The sequence below is a fragment of the Topomyia yanbarensis genome, chromosome 2 (assembly GCF_030247195.1).
Source record: "Topomyia yanbarensis strain Yona2022 chromosome 2, ASM3024719v1, whole genome shotgun sequence".
NCBI classification, from domain to species: domain Eukaryota; kingdom Metazoa; phylum Arthropoda; class Insecta; order Diptera; family Culicidae; genus Topomyia; species Topomyia yanbarensis.
The window spans coordinates 226645962-226666006 of NC_080671.1; the positions used below are offsets into that span (position 1 = coordinate 226645962).

The following is a 20045-nucleotide window of genomic DNA, read 5'->3' on the forward strand; positions in this document are numbered from 1 at the left end:
TATTGAAGATTTACGTTTCCCGGATACTGGCGCAACTTATGGCAAACTAAGATACTTTTCGCAAAACTTTAAAAGCTTACTCATACCAGTGATAGACAGAGATACTTTTTATGTTTTATCGACATTCTATTAGCAACGGACTGGAAGACATGAAGTATTTTCATATTAAGAGCCATAGTACTCAAGGAAGAGAAAGGATGTGAAAGAAGAAAGTTTAGAAAAGCGTGGAATAGGGCCATATAAGCGAGCTTAGAGTTTTCCGATGATTTAACCTTTCTTATACCGCAGTAGTATTTTCGGCATTTTTATCGAATGAGTCACATGAGTCTGCAACATGTCTGGACAACCGTAAAGAGACTAAGCACTTGATGCTATCGGGACCGGCAAAAGTTACGTCATAAAGAAGTTTCCACACTATGCATTTTGCGACGTTGAAAACTCTTTGAATAAGCTGATTTTTCCCTCACACATTGTGTGCCGAAGCGTGTTTTTCTTGAGCACATCGTTGGTAGCAAACGCAAAAAGGCTACTGATGGATCCACATCAAGGTACATTTGATTATTTGTTTATTTGGAGTAGGGAAAAGTCTCCTGGAGCTGAGATTCTTGCAACCTTTCAATCTCGCTTTCCAGACGCTATAAAACCTCCTCATCTTTTGTATCAGCAGATTACACATTTCTAAATGATACATTTCATTGACTAACACTAAACAATTAACATTAACAGAACATCATTTATATCTAAGGACTAGTACTAGAGCTATAACTATCGAGACAGGTAGCTTAGAAATAATCGTTTTACAGCACTACGTGACAGGTGAAAATCGAAGACATTGAACGATTGAATAGACGGCACATGCTAATGAATGGCTGATTATAGCCGTAATTAGTTCTGGCGCGAGGGATTCTTAAAAATGAATAAAGTCTAAGAATACGACGATGTATGTGAAAAACCACAAGTTGCAGAAGATCCGAACAATCGATTCTTGATTGAAGTAGTTCAGCAATGAAAACTACCTTAGCAACGTCTCGACGAACAGACAGCAAATCAAAGTCGATAAGTTGACAACGGTCATGGTAACGCGGTAGGTTTAACGGGTCCCTACATGGTAGCTTACGAAGAGCAGAGTGAACAAACTTGCGCTGAATGGCTTCAATGCGCTGGACATCGATTTGGAAATGAGGTGACCAAAACCACTGCTGCATATTTGAGAGCACACGTTTCGTTCGACTTTTCCATATTGTACAAGTAAATTAGCGAGGATTACAATCAGAGTTTATGCATTGGACAGATAGTTGATCGGACTACATTTTTGCCATCCGGATAGTTTGAACCATTTCTATTTCTTTTTCACAGTATTGATTTGTATAGGACTTATTTATCCATCGAGAATTCCGAACGAAACAATATGCAAGTTATAAGGATGACTGGAAAGATATAATCAACTGAATACACGCCTTTTATGCTATCGACATAGCCTAGACACTTCACACTATTTATTTCAATGCAAATGAAAACTTTGAAATATCCACTTATCTCAATCACGAATCGCATTATACCTCTGTCGCTCTCTGTTTAAGGGGATTGAAAACATATGTGACCTTGTCTCACTTTATTACATTCAATTGCGCGTTAAAATAATGAACCATCAAATTCTAGTCTGTACGAAAATCTTTTTTTGGGAATATGTATGTATGTATGTATGTAGGATCAGTTCAAGGCATTACCAGTGGATGCGGGTAGATGTCCATAAAGTTGGAAGAGCAAAATAAGCAGAACATGATCATGAATCTATATATATATATATATATATATATATATATATATATATATATATATATATATATATGTATATATATATATATATATATATATATATATATATATATATATATATATATATATATATATATATATATATATATATATATATATATATATATATATATATATATATATATATATATATATATATATATATATATATATATATATATATATATATATATATATATATATATATATATATATATATATATATATATATATATATATATATATATATATATATATATATATATATATATATATATATATATATATATATATATTATATATATATATATATATATATATATATATATATATATATATATATATATATATATATATATATATATATATATATATATATATATATATATATATATATATATATATATATATATATATATATATATATATATATATATATATATATATATATATATATATATATATATATATATATATATATATATATATATATATATATATATATATATATATATATATATATATATATATATATATATATATATATATATATATATATATATATATATATATATATATATATATATATATATATATATATATATATATATATATATATATATATATATATATATATATATATATAACAAGTGCAACCCAGCCTGACTCCAAAACGATTCCAATCACGAAGTCACAAGTAACATACAGCCCAGTCATCAATTCATCAGTTCATCGTCATCAGTTCCCATCGCCGAAACCATCGGACACATCCGTCCAGTCCATTGCACCTGCACCAAGAATGATTCGTCAGCTGAGCACCCAGACTGCAACGCCAACAATTTGTGTTTTCAACAAATAATATGTAGGTTCAGGTTTAATCGATATGAAGCAATAAAGTCAGTCTTAGTTCGATCGTCAAACCGTATAGTTTAACTTTTTAAAAAAACCATCCGAAGTCCATACTTCGGTAAGTGGCGCAGTCTAGTTCGCGGAGAGTGAAGTGAAGTGATAATCATAGTGCGATTGCAGTGATCACGATCCAAGCTTTACTTATCCGCACGAATAACGCTCCAGTTTTCCCTGCCGAGGAAACTCATCCGTGGAAGAACACCAAAGGATTTGAGCAGAGAAACGTTAAGGTTAGTCTAATTTTAATTTAAACGCAAGTAATAAAACCTAGCATAGGTTCATATAACTTTGCCAGCATTATAAACCCTACTAATAGCACAGAGGCAAGCCCCCACCAGTGGTAAGCAAACCTCTAAAATATCACAACGCGACAACTAACATAAAATATATAAAACTTTAAATCCGAACGTATCGAAAAATAATTTTAAGAGAAGTGTTTATTTTGTAACTAAATAACAGTGAACGTGATCATAGTTTTCCAGAATTTTGACTAGCTTTTACGCCTACCTATTATTTCCTAGTAACTAATCTAAAGATGATGAACGCTCTGCAGCAAGAGCTAAACGAGACCGTAGGGAGATTGAATGCAAGAGAAATAGAATTAGCTAGAATGCAGGCCGATGTGCCCGAGCTGCAGCGAAGACTCAACGAGGCTTTGCAGCAGGTTGAAGCTCGCGAAGAAGAGATAAGACAGTTTAATTTTCCCTCCAATGACCAGGAGCTAGACCAACTGAGACAGCAGGTAGCTCAATTACAACAACAATTACAAGGCAATTCACAAGGGACTGTAATTAATATTGACAATGAATTTTCTAGAGGCAGAGTGCCCGACTTGATCAAAGGCCTTCCGCAATTCTCGGGGAATGCCAAGCAATTGAGCCAGTGGATACAATCCGTCGAAAGGATTCTCAATTTATATAAGCATTTAGAAAATACTTCACTTTTCCCCCTCTAGTTGCAAGAAATCAGAAATAAAATCATTGGAGAAGCTGGTGACCTTTTGGCTTCTAACGGCACACCACTCCTCTGGACAGCAATTAAGAGTGAGCTAACCATTCATTATGGAGACAAGAGGGAGCTTTCAACACTCCTTCAGAAGCTCTTTTCGTTACGCCAAAATCGCAACTCAGTAAACGAATTTTATACGCAAATTCAAGAATGTTTCACAGGGATATCCACACAGATCCAAATGAGCTCTGAGTGGAACCATCCAGCAGATTTAGTCAAATTTGTCGATAAACTATGCCTAGAGAAATTCATTGACGGACTCGAAGAACCATACACGTCACATGTCGGTATTCTTCAACCTAAAAACCTTAATCAAGCCTTCCAATATGCAATCGAAAAGGCAAACAAAATTGCACGAAGAACAGGTGACTTTGACATTAACTACAAAACGAAAACGACTCAGCTCAATAAACCACCCCCAGTTCCGATGAGACAAAATTTCCCTTACATTCTAAACTCACAGAAAACTGGTCAGCTCCCTAGATTGCCATATAGCCCACCATTTGTACCACGAGACCCACGAACATTTCAACCGAAACCGTCATACCCAAACCAACAACCCTTCAGACCACCGGCATACAATAACCAATTTCAACAAATTAATTCCTATAGAGCTGCAAATAATGACCGACCATTAAATTTCAAACCTCCACAAAAAGTTGAACCAATGGACGTCGATCGATCTATCCGATCTCGTCAAGTTAATTATATGAATCGACCTAACAATCAACAACCGTACCCACATTATAACATTGAGGAGACAAACCAGAACGAACAAAATTTTCAAAACCACTTCGAATATAACGAATGGCAAAATTATTACTACCCCGAAACAGAATTAGGCGATACCTCTGCAACGATCGCTCAGAACGAAGAACCTCAAACAGAATCAAGTACAAACTTAAACTCCAACATTCCAGGCACAGATGACCTAAATTTTCACTTGAATCTCGATACACCCAACGCAACATGAACAATTTCATTCCATATATAGTTCTACACAGTTCTAAAGGTGAACTGAAATTTTTAATTGACACGGGTGCTAACAAAAACTACATAAGCACACGCCTCGTCAACATAAATAATTGCAGGAAAACCGTGCACCCATTCTATAGATAAATTCATTGAACTCAACCCCTTTCCAAAAATACAACCAAATAAACTAATTTTCTATGTTTTCGATTTTCATTCGTTTTTTGATGGACTTATCGGCTACGAGACTCTTAGACAATTGGAAGCCGAAATCCTGACAGCATCGAATGAGTTAAAAATCTCTGGTGTTAACATACGAATGCTACGAAAATACCCAGAGCAATCTCGCACCCAACTAAATGCACATGAAACCAAATTCGTTCGTGTTAAATTTGAAACTGACGGTGACCTTTATATCTCAAACGATCGAGAAATTGCCCCAGGAATATTCATTCTCCCAGGACTGTATCGATCTGACAATCACTTTGCCAGTGTACTTGCGACAAATCGAAATTCGGAACCGAAAGAACTAGAGTTGGAAAACAACATCAAGTTGGAATTAAATAACATAGAATCCACATCATTTACTGCCCCTCCGATATCCAAAAAGAAGCAAAAGACAAGCATAATGGAACAGATTCGGACTGATCATTTAAATTCAGAAGAACTTAGCGGCTTGCAAAAATTAATCTCTCAATATGAAGAAATATTCCATCAAGAAGGGAAACCTCTTACCTTCACCAATGCGGTAAAACATAGAATAAACACTAAGGATGATATACCCACACACACCAAATCATACCGTTATCCCTATTGCCACAAAGAAGAAGTTCAAAGGCAAATTTCCAAAATGTTAAGCCAAGGGATAATCAGAGCATCAACTAGCCCCTGGACATCTCCCATTTGGATTGTCCCGAAAAAAAGAGATGCTTCCGGACAACCCAAATGGAGGTTAGTTATTGATTACCGGAAAGTAAACGAAAAGACTATTAGCGACCGGTATCCAATTCCAAATATAAACGAAATCCTAGACAAACTAGGAAGAAGCATGTACTTTTCCACCATCGATTTGGCTTCAGGATTTCACCAAATCGAGGTTCACGAAAAAGACATTCAAAAAACCGCTTTTAGTGTAGACAACGGTCATTATGAATTTCTTAGAATGCCTTTTGGGCTCAAAAATGCTCCCTCGACATTCCAGAGAGTAATGGACCATATACTAAGAGAACACATCGGCGTAAGATGTTTGGTTTATATGGACGATATAATCGTCTTTTCCACTAGTTTACAAGAACACCTTGTAAACCTCGCAAAAATATTTGAAACTTTGAAATCTTTCAATATGAAAGTCCAACTAGACAAAAGTGAATTCCTCCATAAGGAAGTATCCTTCTTAGGACACGTTGTTACGCCCGAAGGAGTGAAACCAAATCCAGCCAAAATTGGCGCTATTAAACAGTGGCCATTACCTAAGAACGAAAAGGAACTCCGCGGTTTCTTAGGCGTTCTAGGTTACTATAGGAAATTCATTAGGGACTTTGCAAAAATAGCAAAACCACTCACACAAGCCTTAAGAAAAGGAGAAACCATCGAACATACAAAGGAATTCGTTTCAGCTTTCGAAAGATGCAAAAGCATCCTCACAAGCAGTGATGTACTGATCTATCCAGACTTCTCGAAAACATTCATTTTAACTACAGACGCATCTAAGTATGCGATTGGTGCCGTTCTATCGCAAGGTTCCATTGGGCAAGATAGACCGATTTCTTTTGCTTCTAGAACATTGACGAAAAGTGAGGAGAACTACTCTACTATAGAAAAAGAGCTCCTTGCTATCGATTGGGCTTGTAAATATTTTAGACCGTACCTATTCGGTCGAAAATTTACCTTGTTCACAGATCACAAGCCGTTAAAATACGCTATCAATTTGAAGGACCCTCATGGTAAGCTCGTGAGATGGAAATTAAGGTTAGAGGAATTTGACTATGAAATCCGACACAGACCAGGAAAGCAAAACGTTGTAGCAGATGGCTTATCACGAATCATATCCAACAAAACTGAAATGAATAACAATGAACAAGACGACGATTCATCTGACAGCCAAACAGTACACTCTGCCGATACTGACGACGGAGAATTTATTCAAATGACCGAGCTACCTATTAACTTCTTCAAAAATCAAATCATATTGAAAAAATCTGACGGACAAGAAGACAATATTTATGAACAAATCTTCCCTAATATTTATCGCAGAACTATTACAAGAACTACAATAGGCGTTCCTTTCGCATTAAAAATTTTTAGAGATTACCTACATCCATCAAGAATAAATTGCATAATGTGTCCGGAAGAATGGATAAACATTCTCCAGCACACGTACAGGACATACTTCTCCCGGAGTCATTCCATAAAAGTAAAACTAACACAATCTATCTTGCAGGATCTCCGCACACCAGAAGAACAAAATACAGCCATGGAAGAAACACACGACAGAGCGCACAGGGGTGCCGAGGAAAATCAATCAGTGCTAATAAAAAAATTTTACTTTCCACAGATGAAGAAAAAGATACAATGTTTCGTTAATCTTTGCGCTATTTGTTTAGAGAACAAATATGAGAGAAATCCGTACAAAATTAAATTTGCCGAGACACCCATTCCCAAAAAACCTCTCGATATTTTGCATGTAGACATTTTCATTTCTATGCCCAACATATTTCTTTCGGCAGAAGACAAACTTTCTAGATACGCGATACTAATACCCACCAAGTCTCGATCTATCCCAGACATAAAACGAAGCATTACAAAACTTTTTACAACGTACGGTACCCCCAACATGATTGTCTGTGATAATGAACCTGCTTTTAAATCGGTTGAAATCCGAGGCCTTCTGCAAAGACTAAACGTTGAAATTTATTTTACCCCTTCAAACAGTAGCGAGTCGAATGGGATCGTAGAACGGTTTCATTCCACTCTATCTGAAATCTTTTTATGCATCAAACAAAAATATAATGATCTATCAGACAAGGAGTTATACAGAGTGGCAACTTCCTTATACAATTCAACCATACATACTGCAACTAAATTAAAACCTGTTGAGTTATTTTTCGGAATTAAGGAGGGAGAAGAACGACCATTTAATTTAGAAAGGATTTTAGAGAACCGTAATGAAATATTCGATGAAACCGTTAATAGACTTCAGCAATATCAACAGAAATCGATAGGCTTTCATAATAAATCCAGATCAGAAGAACCTACATTAGATAGGGACGAAATGGTTCTCAATAAAAGACAAGGCATCAGAAACAAAAAGAAACACAGATATAAATTCCAAAAAGTGAAACTGAATAGACGAAAAACTTACATTGATTATAGAGACATAAAGCTACACAAAAATAAATTAAAACGGAAGAGGAAACACTGAAAAACTATTTTTTATAAAACTACATATTGTGTCAATCATTCTTATTACGTATGACTAACAATACTAACTAATTCATACATCCAAATTTCCAGGGATGTCACCAACAACTTCCAACATACTCTGCCTACTGATAAATCTCATCCCAACGCTATGCGCAAATCAACTTGTTATACAAAATTTACACAAGAGCCCAGTTTTGCTAATCAAACAAAACGAATGTAGAATTCAAACTGGAACCACAAAAATTATACATCCGATCGATTTAGCAGTAATAGGAGAAACGGCTGACACCTTGACAAATACATTTTATAATAAACTAGCAACCACTAACCCATTAGGAGAAATAATCAAGTTTAAAATAAAAAAATTATACGCCAGCCTCTACGGCCTGAAACCACTCAACCATCACCGCCAAAAACGCTGGGACACTCTAGGGACAGCATGGAAATGGGTAGCCGGATCACCTGATGCAGACGACCTGAGGATCACCAACATAACCATGAACGATCTAATAGACCAAAACAACGAACAATTTAAAATCAACAAAAACATAAATCAGAGAATTCAGGAGTTGACAACATCTATAAACCTAATTTCCGTTAATCTAAACCGTAACAAACAAATAAAAGGAGACTGGGAAACAGTTATACTAATGCTTAACATCGATATCATAAGTAAACTGCTAGAAGACATCCAAGAAACGATCACGCTATCCAAAATATCACTTACCAACAACAAAATTCTATCCACACACGAGATTACAACAATAAAAACGCTACTACAAGACCAAGGAGTGGAGCTCAACTATCCGGATGAAGCTCTACAATATGTAACCACAAAAATTGCTGTTAAAAATCAACAACTTCTCTATATCTTGCATGTCCCCCAGTTAGGAAATACAACGTCAATCGTTTATAACGTCTACCCTTTGATCAATGATAATCAAATGATCATCGACTACCCTACTCACGTCATGAAAAGCGGAAATACCATATTCACCACTGAAAACCCATCAGACCATGTTCAAAAGTCATCATATATACGAGAACTTGAAGACAAATGCATACGACACATTATTCTAGGGAAACACGCACTATGTAACTCAACATTCGCCAATCACACCATCCAGAAGCTCATAAACGAGAACACAATACTGTTATCAAACGCAATAGACAGTATGTTTCATACAACTTGTGGACCAGATAATCGAACACTTAACGGAAACTTCCTTATCAGTATCTCCAACTGCACAATCACCATCAATAATCAGCAATTCCAGAACACCGAATCAATCGCACCTGTTGAAACATATCAAGCTTCTCATAATCTCCTAATTAAATGGAATTTACAAGACTTCGGTGACCTGAGATTGATCAACAACGTTACCATTGGAAATCGCCAGAAACTAGAACACGTTTATCTCCAGCAACATACACTTAATCTAAAATTTTGGACACTGTTCGGAAGTTATTCAGCGTCGACATTATTAAGTTTTGTCTTCCTAGCATTACTTTGGATCAGATGTAAACCCAATTGTTTCCAACCCAGAAACGTAACTTATAAAATAGATGTTCAACCTCCAGCATCCGAAACGGGACTTTCGGATCTCAAAGGGGGAATCGTTACAAGTGCAACCCAGCCTGACTCCAAAACGATTCCAATCACGAAGTCACAAGTAACATACAGCCCAGTCATCAATTCATCAGTTCATCGTCATCAGTTCCCATCGCCGAAACCATCGGACACATCCGTCCAGTCCATGGCACCTGCACCAAGAATGATTCGTCAGCTGAGCACCCAGACTGCAACGCCAACAATTTGTGTTTTCAACAAATAATATGTAGGTTCAGGATTAATCGATATGAAGCAATAAAGTCAGTCTTAGTTCGATCGTCAAACCGTATAGTTTAACTTTTTAAAAAACCATCCGAAGTCCATACTTCGGTAAGTTATATATATATATATATATATATATATATATATATATATATATATATATATATATATATATATATATATATATATATATATATATATATATATATATATATATATATATATATATATATATATATATATATATATATATATATATATATATATATATATATATATATATATATATATATATATATATATATATATATATATATATATATATATATATATATATATATATATATATATATATATATATATATATATATATATATATAAAAGTCAAAGTTTGTATGTATATGATTTATAGACTCCCAACGGCTTAACCTATTTCCGTAAAAATTTGCACACAGTAGGTATTTGGTATGGGGCGTATTTGTGTGCTATTAGTTGGAGATTATCTGCCCGCCAGATGGCGCTTTGGAACAAATTGTGTTTTCCTCCTATTTCGTTCAAAGTCACTGCAACGCGCGATGGGTAATAGCTAGTATGTATATGATTTATAGACTCCCAAACGGTTTGACCGATAGCCGTACAAATTTATGCATAGTAGGAATTTGTTATGGAGCGTGTTTGTGTGCTATTGATTGGGGATTATCTGCCCGCCAGATGGCGCTTCGGAACAAATTCTGTTTTCCTCCTATTTCGTTGAAATTCGCAGCAACGCGCGATGGGTATGAGCTAGTATTCTATAATTTAGTGCTAATTAAATTCAAATTAAAATGCACAATTGAAAGATTTCATGCTTTTTTGGATTTTGTTTTATTACATGTTCTGCTGGCTTAACATAAAGTTAGCAGCGCAACGATGTAAAAGTCATTGTAAAACCTACTAAAACACATGATTTATTTGAATAATTAAATGCTAATTAAATGTACTTGTAAAAAATTGTTATTACAAGAAATCACTTGTTCTGCTAACTTAACATAAAAAACGATGTAAAAGTCATCGTAAAACCTTGTTAACGCACATTTAATTCCTTCATAATTAAATGCTAATTAAATGCACTTTAAGAAATCACTTGTTCTGTTGACTTGACAAAAAGTGAGCAGAACAAAGATATAAAAGTCATTGTAAAATCTACTAAAGTACATTTAATGATTTAAATAGTTAAAAGCTAATTAAATGCACTTGTAGAAAATTGTTTTAAAGAAATAACTTGTTCTGATGGGTTAACAGCAAGCAGAAAAATAATATAAGCCATTATATAATCTACTAAAGAATATTTAATAATTTGAGTAATTAAATGCTAATTAAATTCACTTGTAGAAAATTATTTACAACTGTTTTTATGATATCACTTGTTGTTATTTCCAGCAAAATAATGATGTAAAAGTCATTGTTAAATCTGTTAAGTACATTTATTGATTTAAGTAATTAAATGCTAATTAATTGTTAATTAAATTCACTCGTGAAAAATATTCGCGATTTTTCAAGAAATTACTTGTCCTGCTGGGTTAACATCAAGCAGAACAATGATGTAAAAGTGATCTTAAAATATACTAAAGCACATTTAGTGATTTGAATAATTAAATTAAATGCTAATTAAATGCAGTTGTAAAAAAATATTTACAATTTTATTAACACGCTCACCAACATTCCTCGCAAATAGTCGATACTATATTTTTAAATCGCTATATCTCAGTGTTCGCTTGACTAATTTGGACAATTTTAGAATCTACAGATTTTTTAAAGATTATTAAAGAATGATTGGAACTAAATTTATTTTAATTTTTTTCCTTTTTTATTTCGACTATGTTAGTCACATTTTCTTTTTTTACATTTTAACGACATTCAATTAGCTAGAAATTACTGGGTAGGGAAAGTTATGAAACTTAGAGCCATAGTACTCAAGTGAGAGCAAGAATGTGAAGTAAACAGATCGGAAAACTAGAAGTGGCAGGGTCATTAGAACAGGCTTAATATCGTACGGGTTTAATCATTGTCTTCTGTTAATGAGGGTCGAGCTTAGGCAGAATAACTACGAATCACCCGAGTTCACTAACATGTGTCCTGATAAAGGTAGACGTATCTATCTTTACCGTGACAAAATTAATCCACGCAAGATCACCACTGAAAACCTGTCGACGATTAGCATCAATCTTAAAGATGATTGCTGCTGTTCATCTCTGTTTGCCTTTCGAATGCCGGGATAGATTTTTATTAGACTATTGTCACTGTTCTTACAGTCGTAGCGGATTTGCTACATTGTGTAAGGTAATGGCTGTGTCTACAGCGGCTACCCACCGCTGCCGATGGATTCCCATCAGTTCCTTTTTCTTTTTCCTTTTTTTATTTCGACTATGTTAGTCACATTTTCTTTTTTTACATTTTAACGACATTCAATTAGTTAGAGACTACTGGGTAGGGAAAGTTATGAAACTTAGAGCCATAGTACTCAAGTGAGAGCAAAGATGTGAAGTAAACAGATCAAAAAACTAGAAGTGGCAGGGTCATTAGAACAGGCCTAATATCGTACGGGCTTAATCTTTGTCTTTTGTTAATGAGGGTCGAGCTTAGGCAGAATAACTACGAATCACCCGAGTTCACTAACATGTGTCCTGATAAAGGTAGACGTATCTATCTTTACCGTGACAACCGACAAAAATTAATCCACGCAAGATCACCACTGAAAACCTGTCGACGATTAGCATCAATCTTAATGATGATTGCTGCTGTTCATCTTTGTTTGCCTTTCGAATGCCGGGATAGATTTTTATTAGACTATTGTCACTGTTCTTACAGTCGTAGAGAGTTTGCTACATTGTGTAAGGTAATGGCTGTTTCTACAGCGGCTACCCACCGCTGCCGATGGATTCCCATCAGTTCCTATTTCTTTTTTTCCTTTTTTATTTCGACTACGTTAGTCACATTTTCTTTTTTTTTGCATTTTAACGACATTCAATTAGCTAGAGATTACTGGGTAGGGAAAGTTATGAAACTTAGAGCCATAGAACTCAAGTGAGAGCAATGATGTGAAGTAAACAGATCGGAAAACTAGAAGTGGCAGGGTCATTAGAACAGGCTTAATATCGTACGGGCCTAACCCTACGACTGTAAGAACAGTGACAATTGTCTAATAAAAATCTATCCCGGCATTCGAAAGGCAAACAGAGATGAACAGCAGCAATCATCATTAAGATTGATGCTAATCGTCGACAGGTTTTCAGCGGTGATCTTGCGTGGATTAATTTTTGTCGGTTGTCACGGTTAAGATAGATACGTCTACCTTTATCAGGACACATGTTAGTGAACTCGGGTGATTCGTAGTTATTCTGCCTAAGCTCTACCCTCATTAACAGAAGACAAAGATTAAGCCCATACGATATTAAGCCTGTTCTAATGACCCTGCCACTTCTAGTTTTCCGATCTGTTTACTTCACATCCTTGCTCTCACTTGAGTACTATGGCTCTAAGTTTCATAACTTTCCCTACCCAGTAATCTCTAGCTAATTGAATGACGTTAAAATGTAAATAAAATTTATTTTAAAGATTATTAAAGAATGATTGGAATTGAACTTTCAACGATTTGGAGCAAGTACTACAAAAAAGTAGAACTTGCAAATTTGTGCGAAGAACTTAAAATCTAGCGTGATGACCCATACATATTATAAGTTTCAATTCTTTGTACAGTAAGATTCCGTGTTTGGCATGCTCCCATTTTTGCAGACTCCGATTTTGGCAACATTCTTGTTGTACATAATAAGTCTTTTAAAAATGCGCAATAAATTTTTTTTGTATCAATTGACATCACATTGGACTTTATTTCCAAACATGGGAGTCATATTAACCCTCAAAGACGCAAATCATTTTTTCAAATTTTGTTAAAATTGACAGCGGTAAGCTTGAATCTAGTTGGTACCGCCGCACGGTACTATCTTTGATTTTAGGCCTGAGTTTAGTCCGGTCTAAGACGTTAGTACCTGTCATCGCAGAAATGGCTGCATCCTGAAGCCAAATGAAAACAGTGTAAAGAGGCGCCATGTTCCTCTTGCATACATCTCAATAATTTGAATCAACTTTTCGACCTTTATGTGCAATATTATGGACCATGTTGCATGGACACAAACCATATGAGGGCAAGTAAGCAAGTTTTATCCCGTACGAAAAACAGGTATAATCGAGTTTTAAATGTCATTTTTATGATATTCTTTATCGTCCTATCCATAAGGTGCTGCACGCTCATTTGAAAATGCCATGTCGAAGAGTTATATTGCAGGTTAGCAGAAGTCGAATAATTTTGAAACAAACCGTAGAACGAAATTTTATAATTGGAAACAGAGCTGCAGTAAATAAAAATTGTTTTTGTTTGTTAGTTTACTTATGGCTATCAAAATGAGTAAAGCTGTTTAATCAACCCACCATTTTTAGTTAGTTTTACAAGAGGAAAAGAAAAGAATATATAATCACAATTTGTACCCTTTTCTAGTTATATCTTCTCACAAAAAACACAATAAGCAAGTGAAAGTTTTCTTATACTTTTACTGCTTTCGATAGAATCCAAACTGAGATTAAATAAATGCTGGTAAATAAAGCCATGACTTACAACCTAAGTAATACTATGTCGGCAAACAATCCGCTACAAATATCATCATTTTGATAGTTATTTAAATGATATAGAAGCTTGCTTATATTGTTTTACTATTTATAATTTCCCATCAAATCTTGGACGATTAGCATTTCCACTGTAGAACAAATTGTCGTTTAATTCTTAGTGATAGAACAAATGTGCACAGGGTATGAGTTGTGAAAGTTGAGACTGGACAGATGACTTTGCAAAGTGACGCAAAAAGTTGAATACGGAAAAATCACCAAAATCGTGTCGGAACTTAACGTGGGAGTCTGCATTTCCGCGCCAAGAGGGCAGCAAATCGGTACCTTTTTGCCTTAATCTCGCAATATCTTTGGAAATAGACCAAAAATAAAAAACAAAAATGGTATCCAGTAAACTAGGATAATTACCGAAGACATTGGTGAAAAATTTATTTCAAATTTCCAATTACTTCCAAAGTGATCGGTAGTTTTAGTAGAGAAAATCGCGAAAATTTCGAATCCTTTATGATTCCGCTCCCGAAAACAAAATTGCCTCTCCCATTTCTCTGTATTCTCTGGTTTCCACCCCACCAAAACCAGTGTTGTATCAACAAGGATTCCGTCCTATTCCTTCGTAGTATATTACAAGTTCATTTATGGATTATAACTGTTTGTAATCATGTGGATTACCAAAAGATGCAGAATACGATTTTTGCATTGTTATGCGTTGAATAAAATACATTCAACGCTTGCAAATACATTTATTGATCGAGAATTTCTTTATTTGCGGAAGCGCACGCTACTACGCAGTTACACCACTGTTAGCGCGCCTGGGTCAACGTGCATGTGTATGTGAAAACCTCGGCTTCCTTGCTGCTACCTATAGCACGTGGATACATCTATAGCTATTGCAGCACGTGGATGATCGGAGTAATGAGTGAAATGGACAACTGTTATTTCTAATTACCAAAATAATCTCTCATACTAGTTCCAAAAAGTTTCAAAGGTTCAGGTTTTCCATACTGTCGCAACATATCAATTTGCGCCTGAGATATTGAGGCACAGGTTCTGTATTAGGAAGTTATTTGTCGTCTATATAAAGGCTAAAAGAGGACATCATTTTTTCTGTATCTGTATTTTCCGGAGGCCATTGTCTGCGAAAATTTTCGGAAACTCAAATGTACATAGTAATAGGACATATTCGAATGAGCTTTTCTCGGAATATGTTTAGTACTGTAAACTAATATCTTAGGTGACATGTTGAAAACAGGCGCACAACTAATTCGTGATCCTGCGACTATAGCGAAAATGTTTTCTAATCTGAAATATAAAAAGTATTCAAATTGATCGAAAATGGAAGCGGTGATGTTTATTGAACAACTCAGGAAATCCTGAGATTGACACTAAATTCAATTTTCTTGTGCGTATTCTAATATGTTCCAGTTTACGGAGTGTAAAGATATTCTTTCCCGACACTTTGCGCAATTGCACTTTGAGAAAAAAAAAATTTATGGGTTAAGCATGCGAATTCATGACAATACGTTTTTTTTTTAAATTGAGAACAATTTTACGTTCAATAAAACCAATTCAACCCGGCTACCATTTTGACCATCTATCCGAAGTTTGGATTACTCAGTACGATGTACCATTCGACTCAGTTCGACGAGATATGGCATGTGTGTTTGAGTAAGCATTTTTGAATATAATTATGGGATGAGGAATAAGTATAAATTGCATAACCTATTTTAATGGATAAAAATTACTTTGATTTGGTGGTCTAGAACATTGTAGATTAAAAATAGTATTATTTACTACAAGGTCACTGCAGCCGGCTTCGATTTCTCAGAGGAAGTGAATGAAAATTTGCTCATTCCAAAATATTCAACGGAATATCGACTGACTGTCTGGTATAACGCAGATAGCTGCAATTCAATCAGTACATTGAATGAGACGATTTTTTTAAACATCTAACAATCACAGGAGCGTGGTTCGAAAATATCTTTTCAGTTGAACGAAATTCGGAACACAGTTTTAGAAAAGTCGATTTTTCACATTTTATCACAAGTACCTGTTGTGGCATCTTGCTCAAGTGGTCTTCGATTCTTCGATTTTGTCTGAGTTACTTGACGTCAAAACCCTAAGTAATATAATTATTGGTAGTTTTCATAGTAATTCATATCATGTTTACCTTATGATGATATTCAAAGCATCTATTGTGCTACGCATCCGCATATTTGTCTACATTTCGACAAACAAATCACTAGAATGTGCAAAATTGCGCTTATATAGTTTGACGGATAATTTCACTTGTAAACAAAATTTGGTTAGTTTGCTAACATCGAACATTTGTTTGCACATTTATATTATGCACAATAAATACTAACTCTTAGTTTGATTTAAGCTACTCAATACTGTTCCAATTACTACTAGTTATAGAAAGCGGATATTCATGGTATTATGACTAAGCCGGCTATTCCCCACATTTTCCTCTTGTCTGAAAATGCGAATACAGTCCAACCCTAATTCGACGATATCTTTCGACGGAACCATAAAAATATAAAACCTCAGAATACGAAGCTTTTGAAATACGCAAATGAGCCACCGAGGAAGAATTCATAATCTAATAAGAACTCAATCGTTCTTCGTTAGGATTCGAACACTCAGATTGGGGGAACAGTATCATAATTCCTGTATCATCAGAATTGACAATAGAAGTTTAAAGATTAGCAAAGAACAAAAACAACAGACTCATAGTGTAGATCAGAAACAAATCAACGGCCAAACATCGATTTGTTTCGTTTCAGATACTGGAAGGTTCTTTTATTCTTTATCTATAATGGAGGTTACCAAATGAGTGTTGGAAGTAAATGACGAAAACCACATGCATGGTTGAGCTTTCGTAATATGTAACATAGTTAGTTATTTTGTGATAAAATTCCATTTTTAATTGTGCAAGTACTTTTTCCTAAATTGTTTACGTTCTTTTTAACTTTTTGGTGATACGATTTCGTTTTGATGAATAATAGTGCATTTCAACTCGGCGTTATTCCTGGAAATTGCTAGTTCTAACGGAATTGTGAAACAGAAGGATGAACTAAGGTTTTATTTTAATCAAGGATATAGTTGCTCGGCCAGATAAGTTTCTCGATTTCTTCTATACATGATCTTATTAAAAAAATTTAAACTATATCATTCGACTACAATAAAAGCTTTGATTGGAAATACAATGTCGCTCGATAGATCTCTGATACTTAACAGGATGGGTAAAATTGCAGATTTTTTTTTTTATTCATTTCGTTTATTTGATAGGCACAAATGCGTTAGCTTGGCGGTGCCAAATTCTTTTGTTTCTACATTTTGGATATCTTAAAACTAGGAGGTTACAATGTTGAAATATTTTTTTTACAAAGGAAAAGAAAGTTTACAGCTATCTTAAGACTAGAAATAAGATTCAATATACAAGAGAGGGCCAAAAGATTTTTTTATGAAAAATTTCAAAACAAGGGATTCAGTTTGATATATAAGAGGGGGAGTAATAGTAAAATTGCAGATTGATTTGAGTTACATAAGCAAAGTACAGTTCATCATTTACAATGATTGCAGTCACAAAAATTAGAATTATGTCCTGCTAAGCTCGAAATAAACATTCTCGAGTTTATCTGATACAGTGCAAGATGCAAAATGAATGTTAATGAAGGTGTGACAAAATTGCTAGATGCTTGTGAGCGCTCAGACATGTACACGGAGATGGCCGACGGGCTACCAGCCAGCTGCCGAGAGTAAGCGATGGCAGAAACGCACATGAAGAATTTGATGAAAGCCAAAAAACGTAGCTATTGGCGCCGGTTCGTCGACTGGTTAACGAGATAAATGTCGATGAGCACTCTTTGGGGCATGGCCCAGCGCTTACGAAACCCAAACAGTACTTGCTCTCTTGTCATGTAACAATAAAGCCCCAGGGCCAGATAGAATCAAATTTAACTTGTTAAAGAATCTGCTTGTTGAATTTATTTAATAAGTTTCTTGAGGGTAATATTGTCCCTCATGACTGGAGGCAAGTGAAGGTCATCACCATCCAAAAACCAGGAAAACCAGCCTCCGACCACAACTTGTATCGACCTTTTGCAAAACTGACCTGTTTCTGATGATGATCTTGTTTCGCCTCGGCAATTGGGTTGAAGCAAATGGCTTTCTGTCAGATACACAATTTGGTTTCCCCAAAGACAAAAGCCCGAACGACTATCTTGACTTGCTCTCAAGAGAAATACAAATGGCTTTAAAAACAGGGGGCTTTTGATTCAGTTTCTATCCAAATTCCTTTCTGCACCAGCATGGTCTTTCACGGACTCTAAACAAATTTTTGCTGTCTGAAAAACACATGCATTTTTCGCATGGTGATTCGTCGAAATTACGAATTAGCTACATGAATCTTCCCCACGGCTCATGTCTAAGCCCCCTTCACTACAACTTTTACGTGAATGACATTGAAGAATGTCTTGTCAATTCCTGCACGCTAAGTCAGCTTGCAGATAACGGTGTGGTCTTTGTTACATTTGTCTGCTTGGGCCCTCCAGCTGGGTATCGAGTTCTCCACGGAGAAAACTGAGCTAGTCGTATTTTCAAGGAAGCATGAACCAGCGCAACTACAGCTTCAATTAATGGATCAAACTATTGCTCAGGTTTCAACTTTCAAATATCTCGGGGTCTGGTTGGACTCTAAAGGTACCTGGGGATGTCACATTAGGTATCTGAAACAGAAGTGCCAACAAAGGATCGACTTTCTCCACACAATAACCGGAACATGCTGGGGTGCCCACCTAAGAGACCTGATCAGGCTGTACTAAACAACGATATTGTCGGTGATGGAGTACGGGATTTACTGTTTCCGCTTCGCTACGAACACACATTTCATCAAACTAGAGCGAATCCAATATTGTTGTTTGCGTACTATTTTAGGTTACATGCACTCGACTCATAAGATGAGTCCAAAAATGCTAGCAGGTGTCCTTGCGCTGAAAAATCGATTTTGAGACCTCTCATATCGATTGCTCATCCGATGCGATATCTTGAACCCGTTAGTAATTGCAAATTTCGAGAGGCTTGTCAAACTCAATTCTCAAACCCGATTTATATCCTTGTACTTCGATTACATGGCACAAAATACCAATCGTTCGTTCATATTATCCCAATCGTGTCAATCTCCCCCATGCTTCTGATTCAAGCGTATTCTTTCGACACATCCATAAAGTGCGAGGATTCGACAAATCCTGATCACATACGTCCGCTAGTGATCTCATGTATCTTTTATAGTAAATTTCGAGAAGTCGACTGCAACAAGATGTTTCGACACCGACGGGTCAAGCCTCGACGGCTCCACTGGCTTCGGTATATTCAATCAAAACCTCACAGCCTCATTCAAACTCAACGATCCTGCTTCAGTTTTCGTCGA

At 35.4% G+C, this 20045-nt stretch overlaps 1 protein-coding gene across 1 annotated transcript in view; it reads right to left on the reverse strand.

Moving 5' to 3' along the window:
• Positions 1-20045, reverse strand: part of LOC131682937 (uncharacterized) — a 501049-nt gene that overhangs the window by 137567 nt on the left and 343437 nt on the right. The window lies entirely within an intron of this gene.